Genomic DNA, 12577 nt, shown 5'->3' with positions numbered 1-12577 from the left:
GAGTGCAGAAAGACTCACATATGCATACATTTATATTTTTAACACAAAGGCATTTCATATCAATGAGGAAAGGATAAGTAATCCATAAGAATATAAGTACAATCTGCCACTCATCCAGAAAATAAAATTAGTACCCTGCTTGATACCACATATTAAAGGAAATCTTACAGTAATTAAAGATTTAAAATTTGGGGCGCCTGGGTGGCTCAGTCGTTAAGCGTCTGCCTTCGGCTCAGGTCATGATCCCAGGGTCCTGGGATCGAGCCCCGCATCGGGCTCTCTGCTCGGCGGGAAGCCTGCTTCTCCCTCTCCCCCTCCCTCTGCTTGTGTTCCCTCTCTCGCTGTGTTTCACTCTGTCAAATAAATAAAATCTTTAAAAAAAAAAAAAAAGATTTAAAATTTTAAGTGAAACGAAAAAGTACCATCTACATAAATTGTCATGGGGAAGCTTTTTCTAAATCCAATTCCAAGGGCAGAAACTAGAAAGAAGAAAAGATAGCTAAATTTGAATTGTACAAATTTAAAATATCCACATGTGAAAAATACAGTTTTGCAATTGAAAGGTAAACCAAAACCAGGGGAAAAGATTTAATACATATAACAGAAGGTTAATTCCCGTAATGTATAAAGCTTTCTTACAAACGAATAACGAAGAAATATTTTAACAGGAAAAACCGTATTGAGGACATGAATAGCAATTCACAAAAGAATAAATACAAATGATAAATAAGCATATAAAAGATGCTCAACCTTATTAGTCATCAAAGACATGCAAATTTAAGCAAAAATGAGATCATAGGGGCTCCTGTATTGGTAAAGGTAGAAACAATGATATAGAGTGTTGTCAAAGGCAAAGAAATGAACCCTTTCGACACCACTGGTTGATAGGATAGGTTGGGTAAACTTTATGAAGGGTAATTTGGTAATTTTATCAAAATCCTTAAAAATGCACAACCCAAAGACTCTGCTTTCAAAGGAATCACTCACGGATGTGTATAGAGATTTAGCTCAAGCTGTTCATTGCTTTGGGGAAACGAATCATATGTCCAACAAGAGAAAAGTAAACAGACATGTACATAGATATGTATGTATATATATAAATTCTCCATACAACAGAGTCCTCAAGAGTAATGTCCTAAAAATGTACTTATTAACCTTTAAGGATTTATCATAATATACTGTTAAGTAATAAAAGGTAAATTACAATGTAACTGTGCTTCCTGCATGCACAGAAAAAACTGTAAGGGTACACGTCCAAATAATTATAGTGTGTGAGGTTGTAAGTAATTTTTAATATTCTTTTTGCTGATTGGTATTTTCTAACTTTGCACATTTAATGATTTCTTATCAATTGTTAATGAGAAAAATCGTTTTCAGTGGTTTCCTAGAAATGTACTGATTTACATTCCCGCCAGTGGTGCATTTAGGTGTTTGTTCGTATAGTCATGGAATATGCTCCAATGCATACTCAGACTAAGGCACTTTCTAGAAGCTGAGCCACAGGCATAAACCCTGATGGAGTCACAGTTTCGAGAGATGGAGAACAAAGGGAGAAAGCAGAGATGGGGTGCTGTGGAGGAAGCAGGGTGAGCTGAGAGGGAGAGCTGGGGAAGGGAGCTACCCTTGGGAGGGACTCAGGGAGGGCCGCTCGGAGGAGGTGAGTAAAGAGAAGAAACCGGAGTGGGGTGAGAAGCGGGTCACCGCACATCTGGGCAAGCATTTCCCACAGAGAAAGCAGCAGGTTGAAGGCCAGGAGATTGGGGAGCGGGTTGCGGGAACAGCAAGGAGGCAAGGAAAAAAGCAAAGGCAAGATGGCAGAAGGTAGGGTCCGGCACATTGAGAGAGGGTATGAGTTCTCACATCCTGGAGAACCTTCTGGGCCATAGTAGGAAGTTTGAATTTTCTTCTGGGTGTAATTGCAATAGGACCAGTGGAAGATTTTGTGCGGAAGGATGGGATCCAATTTCATTTCCGCAGACACCACGACTCCGGTTGAGTCAGGAGGTCACTGCAGATGCTGGGCCTGAGCTGGGGTGTCCTTGCTTGTGCCAGGCCGGCAACCTTGGCCCCCACACTTGACAATTCCGTAAGCAACCATGAGTGCAACTTGGGGGTGGAATCTTGTTTTTCTCCTCAGGGCCCCTGGTCAACAAGGATGCTCAGGCAGTTCGTCTCTCAGTAGATCTGGACTTTTTTTGAAAAAAGAACCAGGCCGAGAGCGTTGACTGGAGATACATCATCTGCCATCCCTCCTCAGTCCAGAAATCATCCTACAAATTGACCTTGGGTCCAACCAAAATGTTGACCAGTTAGTGGTGAAGCAAAGACAGGAGAACATGTATTATTGACCCATTCAATCATCTACCTTTACTTTGTATCCATCGCCACGTGGTCCAGCCTAGAAATCATACTTTCTCCAAAATCTAGATCGAAAGTTTTCCTACATCCAATGCCCCATGTGATGGGAGGAGGAATATATGGGATTTTACACCTTTTTTCAGGGTTGGGAGATCACTAATGGATTTCCATGACTTATTTCCTCCTGAGTTCCAATGTGAGTCCACTGTATTTATATAGGGGCAGGGGCGGAATTCTATGTTTTCCCTGCTAAATCTTTTAAAAATCATTATCACCATTTGTATATAAAAATTAATCAAAATTTTTTCTTAAAATTATTCTTCTAAATTGAGGTGCCTATTCTAGACCTCCACATCTGCATTCCCCAATTACAGGAGGTCTCTGCCTCTCCCGGGTACCGTATTCCCATTTCTCTGTGCACTGCTTCCCCAGTATCTGAAGAGGTCTGTGTTACCACGCTCGGGAAAACTGTTCTTTTATACCCAGTAAGCCCCCTTGGGGTGTTGGGGGATAGGGGACCTGGGAGCTGGGCCCTGGGGACAGTGTGAGGTTAGTCCTGTGCCTTCCTAGGGGTCAGACACTAGGATCCATCACCTCTGTGCAAATAGCTCAGAGATGAATTTGTGATTTCCATCATCCTCACCCAAATCCAGAGCTGGCTCGAGGACCCTGTGCTTGGGATGGGGGAGAAGGAGGTTCTTTTGTGCGACACAGCTCAGGAGTCCAGGCAGGGTCCAAATGCCCGGGGACAAACTGATTCAGTAGATGTGTGAAGGCACCAGACAGGAGGTACCAGGTGGTTACAGGTACTAAGATTCCAGGTTGGTGCCCTCTCGGCCACCTGAAAATCCATCTGTCCCAAGTAAGGCATGTGATTTAAAAAAAAAAAAAAAAAGGCATCCCCAAAAGAGTCTTCTGGGCACAGTCCCACCCAAAAAGCTAGCCCTGGGACCCACAGTATTGACATGGAAAGCAGGAAGTGAAATGCAAAGCTGACCGTGGACATCTTAGTGCCAGCAGGCTCTGACGGGGCCCCGAGCCCCCTGGGTCTCACAAAAGCCACAGCCCCGCCCGAGACCACATCGCGGGACCAAGGCAGCCTGAACATGCAGTAGGAAGGCCTGCCCCTTCCACCCTGCCTGCTTCAACAAAGGGAAGCGGGAGCGCACACGGGGTGGCCTGTGTGCACGAGCCTCTGTGAACACCCCAACTCTGGACGTGGACTCCACGGCTCTGTCCTGGTGCTTGGTATGATGCCTGGCACATGGCAGATACTTATCAGTGTTTGCCACACAGAGAAAGCACAGAGGAGAGTGGGAGGGATGCGTAGACACACTCCAGTGGCTTGTTCCTCTACCCGCTTTGTATCCAAAGGCGGCAGGGATCCACTTCATACAAGCATTGCTGCTGGGAAGAAGGCCATGCCCACGTCCGGGGGTGGGGGTGTTGGGGGGCTTGTACCTTCAGAACCAATCACCTTCCCCAAGACCCCGGGGTGTCCACGTGCTGCTGAGGAAGGACACAGCAGAGTCGGACAAAGCTGGGTCTCTGTCTGCCCATCTGTGAGCTGGTGGCTTGTCCCAGGATTCTAATGACATAATGAGCACAAAAGTTCCTCACTAGCCAGGGGGCTAAAGGCATCACTGTGCCGTGTTTAAGGGAAGCCGTGTTTGCTGCTGGCCAGAGCAGGGAAGGGTTGGGCGGGTGGAAGTGAATATGCCTGTGAGTGTCACACCTGAGGCCAGAACTGTAGCCCTGGGCATCCTGCCCCTCCCCATGGGGACCAGAACTGGGGACTGGATGAGTCCCTGCTGAGTGCAGAGCAAAGGAGCAGCTATGGACCTTCAGCAATGCACCGCCCCTGGAGGAAGGGGAGGGCTCCTGGTTGCAGGACAGCCCCATGTCTGAGTGTTTGCTCCAAGTGACTTCCTTTCCCCAGGGGCACCTCCCCTCCTTTCTCAAAAATGGTTAAGGGATGAGAGGCGAGATAAATTAGGAAATAGATAGGCACATTTAATAAACATTGAGTTGTTTTTTTTATCCCAACATTAGATTCCTAAACAGACACTCAGCCATGCTCCCTCCACAAAATTAGTGCAGAACGTACTAGAAACAAAAGGATTAGTTGCGCTGACCCTGCTCTTTTCCCACCAAGCCACATGCTCTGGGAACAGTCTATGTCACACTGTCTGCATGACTAGTAAAGGGTCCCAGGGCTGGAAAGGGAAGGCTAAGACCCTGCACCAACACCAAACCCATCCTAGGCAGAGCTCTGGGAATTTGGAGCCACCTCCTGCACCCCCTGACATGTTGGGGGGCTGACCATGCCCTTCAGTGACCCTCACCACCCTCAGGCTTACCGAAGATATACAATATATTTTGACCCAGCATGCTCTCCCTTGAGCTGCTCTACTAAGGGATCCAAGGACAAAACTGCCCATTTGGAGATGCGCAGGGGTGTCCTGAGAGCCTGCCCCACGTCCGCCATACTTAGGCCTGAGGAGATCACCAGAAAAGGCAAAGAGGCAGTTCCAGCCCAGGGAGCTCATAGTGAGTGTGGAGAGAGAAGACCCAAGCTACAAGGCGATCCCGGAGGAGGCGGCAAGGGTGGACTGCCCTGGGCTATGTGGCCCCGGCGAGCCCAGCAGAGCAGGACTGGTGGCAGAGATCCATACAGGCTGGGCAGGCAGGGACTCATCCTGGGGGGAGTAGTATGCCTCTGAAAGCCAGGCCAGGGCGAGGGACAGGGTCAGCAGGCTGCTCACAGCAGGGCCGCAGACAGAAGTGACAGGGCATCCTGCTGGGGAGGGAGGGGTCATGAGATCTGAAAGACTGGGGGCTCCCCCTGCCCCCATCCCACATGGCTCCTGCCTCACATTGAACACACCAAGTCCTCCTCCTCATCTACAACTGAGTGTGTACTGTCCCTTCTCTCTGGAACTTTCTCCCTGATTAGCTGATAGGCATGCACTCCCCTTCCTCAGGGGCATATTTTCCATATTTTCCACCACCACCCCACACCCCAGACCTGACCCTAGTCTACCGACTCACAGCAACAGGTCTAGGGTGAGGAAAGTGAGACACTCACCTCAAACTGTAAGGAGGCACCAAAAAACTCAACAATCTAGGCAAGTGCAATATTTTCAAAAATCACAATTGATGTGAAAAAAAAATTCGTAAGAGCAAAAATCTCAGAATTCTCAATAGAGACAGGGTCAGCTGCCGAACCCCCACCTCTTCACACCGTCATGGCACTGAGCCCTGTGTCCTCATGGAGACATTCCATACTCCCTGTAATTCCATACTTGCTGTGGTGATGGCTGGATTAGTCTCTGTCCCCACAAGGGCAAGGGCAGCGTGCTTCAACTAGCCCTGGTGTGCCTGGCCTCGGTGAAGAGGTGCCCAGGAACCCCGCAATGAGCATCGCAGGTGGGACACAGCCCCAAAGGCCTGGCCACTGCAGCCCAGCAAGTCCCCTCTTCTCAAAGGTAGGAGCCCAAGCTGGGCTCCGATGAGCCCTTTGCTGTCATTTGCACGATAATACAGTAAGTGCGGACCTGACCGGATAGATGAAGCGAAGCCTTGGAAAAACAATCAGGCAGATCCAGGATAAATGTGTGACCGATGTCCTGTGGGTCCTGCGACTTTTCTCCACCTTTCCTGAGGACCACAGCCAAATGGCCGTGGGATGAGGGTGTGTCCGGCTACTCGAGGGGCCTGGCCTCCTGGGCTCCTGCTACTGGGGAGCCAGGTTGGGTCCATTCCAAGGCAGTCACTCTCTGTCCACTTCTTCACGGAGAACATTTCTATTTTGACAAAGCGCCATTTGAGGCTGGTCTGGAATCACAGTGTATAGGTTTGCCTGAAACATGCTAAAATTCAGACAACTGCTAAATAAAAATCCCCAAATAACTATGCTCTATTTTTGCATTTTTACAAGTTCTTTGAAAGGAAAAAGGGCGGGGGGAGAGAGATTAAGAAATACAGAATTTTTCCGTGTTCTTACCTGATGTCCCAGTTGCAAGAGAAATGGGAAGCTGGGGAGCGCATGAGCAACGGGGGTTCCCACGCAGGGCTGGGCAGCACTTGAAGGGCCAGGACCTCAGCCCCCTGACACGCTGCTCGGCAGGTGGCCATTGCCCCATTCATATCTATGCACCTGCCTTTGCCTCTGGTCTGGAGAAGCAGCTGTGCTTTTTTGCCTGGGAGGATGGAAAAGGGAAGAAGTACCCCCAATTTTCACCATGCACACCCCTGGCTCCTGGAAGGATGCCCAGCTAGAGAGGCGCCCGTGTGCAGCCCCTGATGCCAACAGCCCAGCCCTGCTGGCCTCTAGGGACCCAGGCCAAGCCGGAAACCAGCCGGGTTCATTGTTGAGGGGGGATGGATGCAGGAGGGGGAAGCAAGACGCTGTTGTGATTCTTTGTTAAAGACTCATAAGCCCTGCCAAAGGGTCAGTCTCCCTTTCAGAAAGGATATTAGGTGCCATTTTCCTTCTGGAAGCCCCATAAATCCCCACGTGTCCTCGATATACAATTCAAAAAAGGCCTCAAAATTGCCATCGCTGTCATGCTAAGCACTGGAAAGTTCTGCTTGACCTTTTATTAACATTTTTCTAAACCAATATGTTTTTTTTTTTGCCACAAGCACCCTGAGGAATTATGAAAAATACTTTTTTCTGTAGTTTATCCCATATGCACTTAATAGGCTCACAAATATAATACCATTATAAAAAAGAAAAACTGCCAACTCTGCTAAAAAAAATTGTCATAACACTAAATTATTATATAAATATAAAAGGAGTGTGTCTGTAAAATATTCACTCAATGAACATCCCAAGGTGATGGTTTTGCTATGTTGTTTTTATTCCTGAGAGATCCATAATGCATTTGGATATGCCACATGTCACCACATGAATCAGGCAGTTAATGCATGTGCTTTTTAGAAGCAGGGATGTCTTCCCAATAGAATGCGCTATAAAAAAATGTCGAGATCCAGCTGCTTTGTCTGATAGGCATAATTTAATGTCTTGCTTATAATACTGCATCTTAAGGAAAAATACACACTGTCCTATGTAGTTATTTACAATATATTGCTAAGTCTATGCAAATATGTTTCCCCGAGCCTGGGATTATATAACAAAGGTCAACAATGTTTGAAATATTTTGAAGCATATTCCCAATATGCTTAGGGTATGGTGCTAATGTCCAATATATGCACATATATCTTAATATATTTCCAGATATTTCTGTTCATTGTTCTCTCCATAGCTTCCCACAGAATACTATTAGAGGAATGTTTTCTTCTGAAGAAAGCCAAACATTGCCTATCCATCTTGGAAAAATTTATTAAGGTGGCTAATTATGCGGTCCTTAATATTACATTAGTATGGAGGTTGCTCAGTGCCACTGCATAAGAGGGAAAGATAGAAACCAGTTCGATAATACTGAAACCAGAGATTCAACATATGCAAAAAACCAACGCACACCTATGTGATCTTATTTTTCTGTCACAGATTTCCAAAACAGGCAATTAAACTTAGGTATTACATGTGTGCATACACACGCACACACATGGGATTGTGATTTGGCATACATAAAAACAAAGATTACGAGCCACACATTTTACTTCTCACTCCCAAATATTGCAAATGCTGTCCTTGTTTTTCTGAGGGGACTTTTGTGATCACATTCCATCCAGGTCGCTTTCTTAAGGAAAGAAGGTTTGGCTAGTTACACAGGGTGAGGCAAAGGGTCGTAAAAACCAGACCTCCAGCATCCAAGCCGGGCCCAGAAGAGAATGTAAAGGAGAGAATGTTTGTATCAAAGGTACCTGAGATCGGGGTCCTCAACTTCATCTTTTATTCCAAATTGCTCTGTTCCCTTATGTTCTCCAGTCATTGGGTTTGACCAAATTAAAGAAGACTACACAGTCCACCCAGATGTCAAAACAGGCAGCTGATGCCGTTAAGAAGCGGTCCCTTCTAGAAAAAGATGCTCATGCCCAGTATGTGGACCAAACCGGAATGGTCAGCCAGCTCTTCGTTTCAGTGCTATTGTGATACTATGTAGCCATCACCAGCTCTGGGCCATATCACTCCAGTGGTCACTCTGCCAGTTTCAGGTCCCCCTGGTCTTTAGGGTCCTCAAAAACCCCAAGGCAATACCCCTCCAACCAATCCACTTTTAAGACACTACAAATATCACCCACTTTCAAGGACTATGAAGTATGCCTAGATGTTTAGATCGGCACATTTTTTTTAAGAGAAGGAGGTGACGGGAGGGGTAGATGGAGAGGGAGAGAGAGAATCTTAAGCAGGCTCAACACCCAACACAGAGCCCGACGCAGGGCTCGATCTCACAACCCTGAGATCATGACCTGAGCCGAAATCAAGAGTCAGCTACTTAACCGACTAAGCTACACAGGCACCCCTAGATCAGCACCTTTTATTAGAATCCTTTTCTATATTATCAATCCAGCCAACCACATGGCCCGCCTGATGAGGCCTCCAGGGAAAAAAGGGGCAAAGCTGTGAAATCAGCCTTTTTTTTTTCAGTTAGTGCTTTGCATCCCCATCACCAGAAGAAACAACTTATCCCGAACCACCCTGAACACAGACTCCCCTAGGAGAACAATCACAGATACAGAATGCAGGTCTCCTCATGCAAAGGCACACTCTCTTTTTTCTCCAGAGCCTTATTCCAAATGACTCTCTTGCTTGACTGTCCATGGGGTCCCCCGGACCCCAGTAATGATCCCCTATGTGTGAGGGGAGTCAGGAAGACAGGACATGCATACCCGTGTGCACAAGGCAGCCCCCGTTTCCTGCTAACACCACACACTGGCTCTCGTGGAGCATTCCAGAAGGTTTTAAGGAAGGATTTTCGCGAAGAAAGGCCCAGAGAGCCATGCATATCTTTGTTCTCCCACTGGAAATTCGACTGTATATAAGGAAGAGCAAATGTTAAATCATTTAAAGAGAGTTATTTTTCATAGTTTCCAGTACATAAATGTGCTCCAGTACATGTAATTGTAAAATAGTGTTTCTACTTACATTCTTATACATCTCTTGTTGTGTTTACTCATCCTCTAGTTCTGACTTTTAGAAATAACAATAAATCTATTTTTTAATCCCCTCTCCTGATGACGGATTATTCATCGCTAAAAGGGATGGAGGGAGGCCCACGTGAGGAGTGACCCGCTCTCTAGAGCAAGCTCCGCTCTCGCAAGATAAACAGGGTCCGGGGAGATTCCTCTTCTGTCCCGGGTAGTTTATGCAAACTAAATAAGAGTTGGTGGCAGCTCAAATAAATATAAACTACCCTCCAGTGAAAACTCCAACCACTTGTTACAGTCAATTTCAGCAAAGAGGGGACGATGGTGACAACTACACACACAGTAGAATTCATTTTTACACCATGCCCCTAATATGAAGATCACAAATGGCTTCGTGGAGTCAGTCATCACTGAGCTAAACCCAAGAGGATGGGAAGTCAACCAGGTAGAAGGAGGAGGAGGAGCCTCCACGTTTGGAAAGAGGGGAGAAGTTGCCGAAGCAAGTGTCCAGAGGGATGTGTAAAAGTCAGGATAGGATGGGTTTGTGCTGCTGTAACAAACAACCCCAGAATCTCGGTGGCTTAACACAGCAATGTTACTTTCCCCGCTCTCACGAAACCCGCTGAAAATCTGGGCGGCTCATAGGACAGCTCTGCTACATCCTGTGTGACTCATTGGTCCAGGCTGTGTCAATCTTGCCTGTGTTCCTACATCTCAGCATAGGCCTCTGTGAGCAGAGGAAGTCAGAGAGAGCCATGATGAGCCGCACACAGGCTCTTCTATGCTTTCAGCGGGAAGCAGCCCTTTGGCCAAACAGAAGACACAACCCTCTGTGTTTGCAAGGAGGCTGGGAAATTTGGGAGAATGGACAGGAATGCTTGGTGGACATCACTATCTCTACCACTGCTAATAAATGATCTCACAGAGAATCGGTCATCATAGAAGGAAGACAGTTCCTAAGCAGAACATATAATGAAGGACATTCCAAGCACTTTTTCTAAAAAACTGTTTCCTCCCTTTGTCTCCAACTAAACTGTGCTTTGCTTAACTGGATTCCTTGGGCTAAGAGAGTAAGGCAAAGTCATTTCCTCATCTATAATATGGGGGTAACAATGCCGGTCTAATAGCCTACTATAAAGATCTATGACTTCATGAATTTTACTTTTTTTAAGATTTTATTTATTTATTTGAGAGAGAGAGTATGAGCAGAGGGAGGGGCAGAGGGACAAGCAGAGCATGGAGTCTGCCACAGAGCTCGATTGCAGGACCCTGAGATCATGACCTGAACTGATGTCAGATGCTTAACAGACCGAGCCACCCAGTGCCCCTAAGACTTCACGAATTTTAAACTGTGCACTGTGAGTGCACACATACAGGTTAGTAGAAATAACATCCGTAGCCATTTGGCCAGCGTTTTAGTGTGTTGGGACATGCCCTGGTTCAATGACTAGAACCATGGTATCCAGAGTAGTCACCAAATGGTTCTATCTGATGTTTAGCTGGTTGCTTTGGAAACCACATTGCTTTTAAAGCCCTCCGTATTCCCATTTGCTTTAACATCTCCTCCCCCTATCTCCTGTATACAAGTTCTTACTGAGTTTCAGAAATCCCAGGTTCCATGTACTTGATCCCAAAGCAGAATGCCTAGATTATTGGCCAGAATTTTGTTTTTTAGATGAATTCCAACACTTTCCCAAGATAAATTGCAGCTTGGATTCCCTATCAGGTTATCAGATTTGCACTTAGCACATGGTTCATTTTGTTAGTTTTCCCACACTGGAAAGTCAATTCTAATGGGTATGTGAGAAGGACACGGGATCCAGCTATTTTTCTGATGGTCTAATGCTGATTTTCTCACTGGGTTTTTGGGGGGGGTTGTTTGTTTTTTGGTTAGCCATGTATTACAAACTATCCTTCCTAAAAGCTTCTTGACAACTTATCATCTCTAGGTCACATTAGAAATGACCGATGGCAAACAAAACTACCCTGAGACTCGACAAAAGAAAAAAAATGAGGTAGAAACTCTCTCACCAGTTCAGTGGAGATGGCGTGGCACGGCAGAGTGGAAGAACCTTGACTTTGACCTTGGGTTCCAATCTCAACTCCGCCATTTGCTAACTTGGTCTTGAGCCAATGGCGCCCATTCTTTGGCCCATCCTGGCAGGGGAGAAGGACAATATAGGGAGGGTTCCACGGACAACATGCCAAAGACTGTGGCTTGGTGAGTATGGAGTGCTCAGTGAAATCCTGTTCTCCTACTCAAACCTCTGGTGACACACTCACCCCTGGGCATCCAAAGTGTGATAAAACTGTGCCTCCATGTAAGTCATGGGCACACTAGTTCAAGGCGTATCTGTGAATCGTCTCCTCTTTCCACCTCCCTGTTGGTAAAAGGGAGTCACTTCCAGAAAGGTGCCCTTGTGGCTTGACCTCTGACCCCAGAAGCACCCCAACAGGGCCGTCCCATCCAACCATGGGTTTTCCTGCCCAACACTCACAGTCAGAGTCTGGCTATTGTTGTTGCTGCCTCCCCCAATATCACAGATCGGAATTTTTATTGAAATCATGGGTCCGTTCTCAGAATATACCAGCCAGTGCCCAGTTCAGCTTGCTTAACCAGTCTATCGGCTATTTCAACCAAATTACAAAAAAAAAAAAAGACAAAGATAAAATCATTAGAAATGCTAATTTGTCACTGCAAATCTGGCAAGCAGGGCCCATGTTTTGCAAGCAGCTTAAATATTATACTTTTGTGCTTTCCTAAACTAATTTAGCCTGCTAATTTTCTATAATTACCTGAATGCTCTTAGCTTCCGCTGGTCAGATGAGTTCTGAGACACTTATATAACCAGCATTAAAAAGATGCATTTAGCAGCTTGTATTGTTAAAGTAACAAAGCCTATAGAATCCAGAGGTTATTGTATTCTCCCAAAAGTACTTAAATAATAGCCTAAAATCTGAAGAATTACTTTAATACTTCAATAAAAATAACCCAATTCAAAACATTTTCAAGGAAACAGAGTTCTTTGCTCTAGGCTACCGAGTAATGGCTGAGAGAAAGTATATAGCCTGTCACTTCTGATTAGAGAACTGTGCCTCTGTGCTTTGAATGAGGGGCATGTCTGGTAATAGGAAGTGCAGATATTAAAGTTAATAAAATAAT

The sequence above is a fragment of the Leptonychotes weddellii genome, chromosome 16, assembly GCF_054177405.1.
Source record: "Leptonychotes weddellii isolate Sample4059 chromosome 16, ASM5417740v2, whole genome shotgun sequence".
NCBI classification, from domain to species: Eukaryota; Metazoa; Chordata; class Mammalia; order Carnivora; family Phocidae; genus Leptonychotes; species Leptonychotes weddellii.
Note: the sequence above shows the minus strand (reverse complement) of the source record.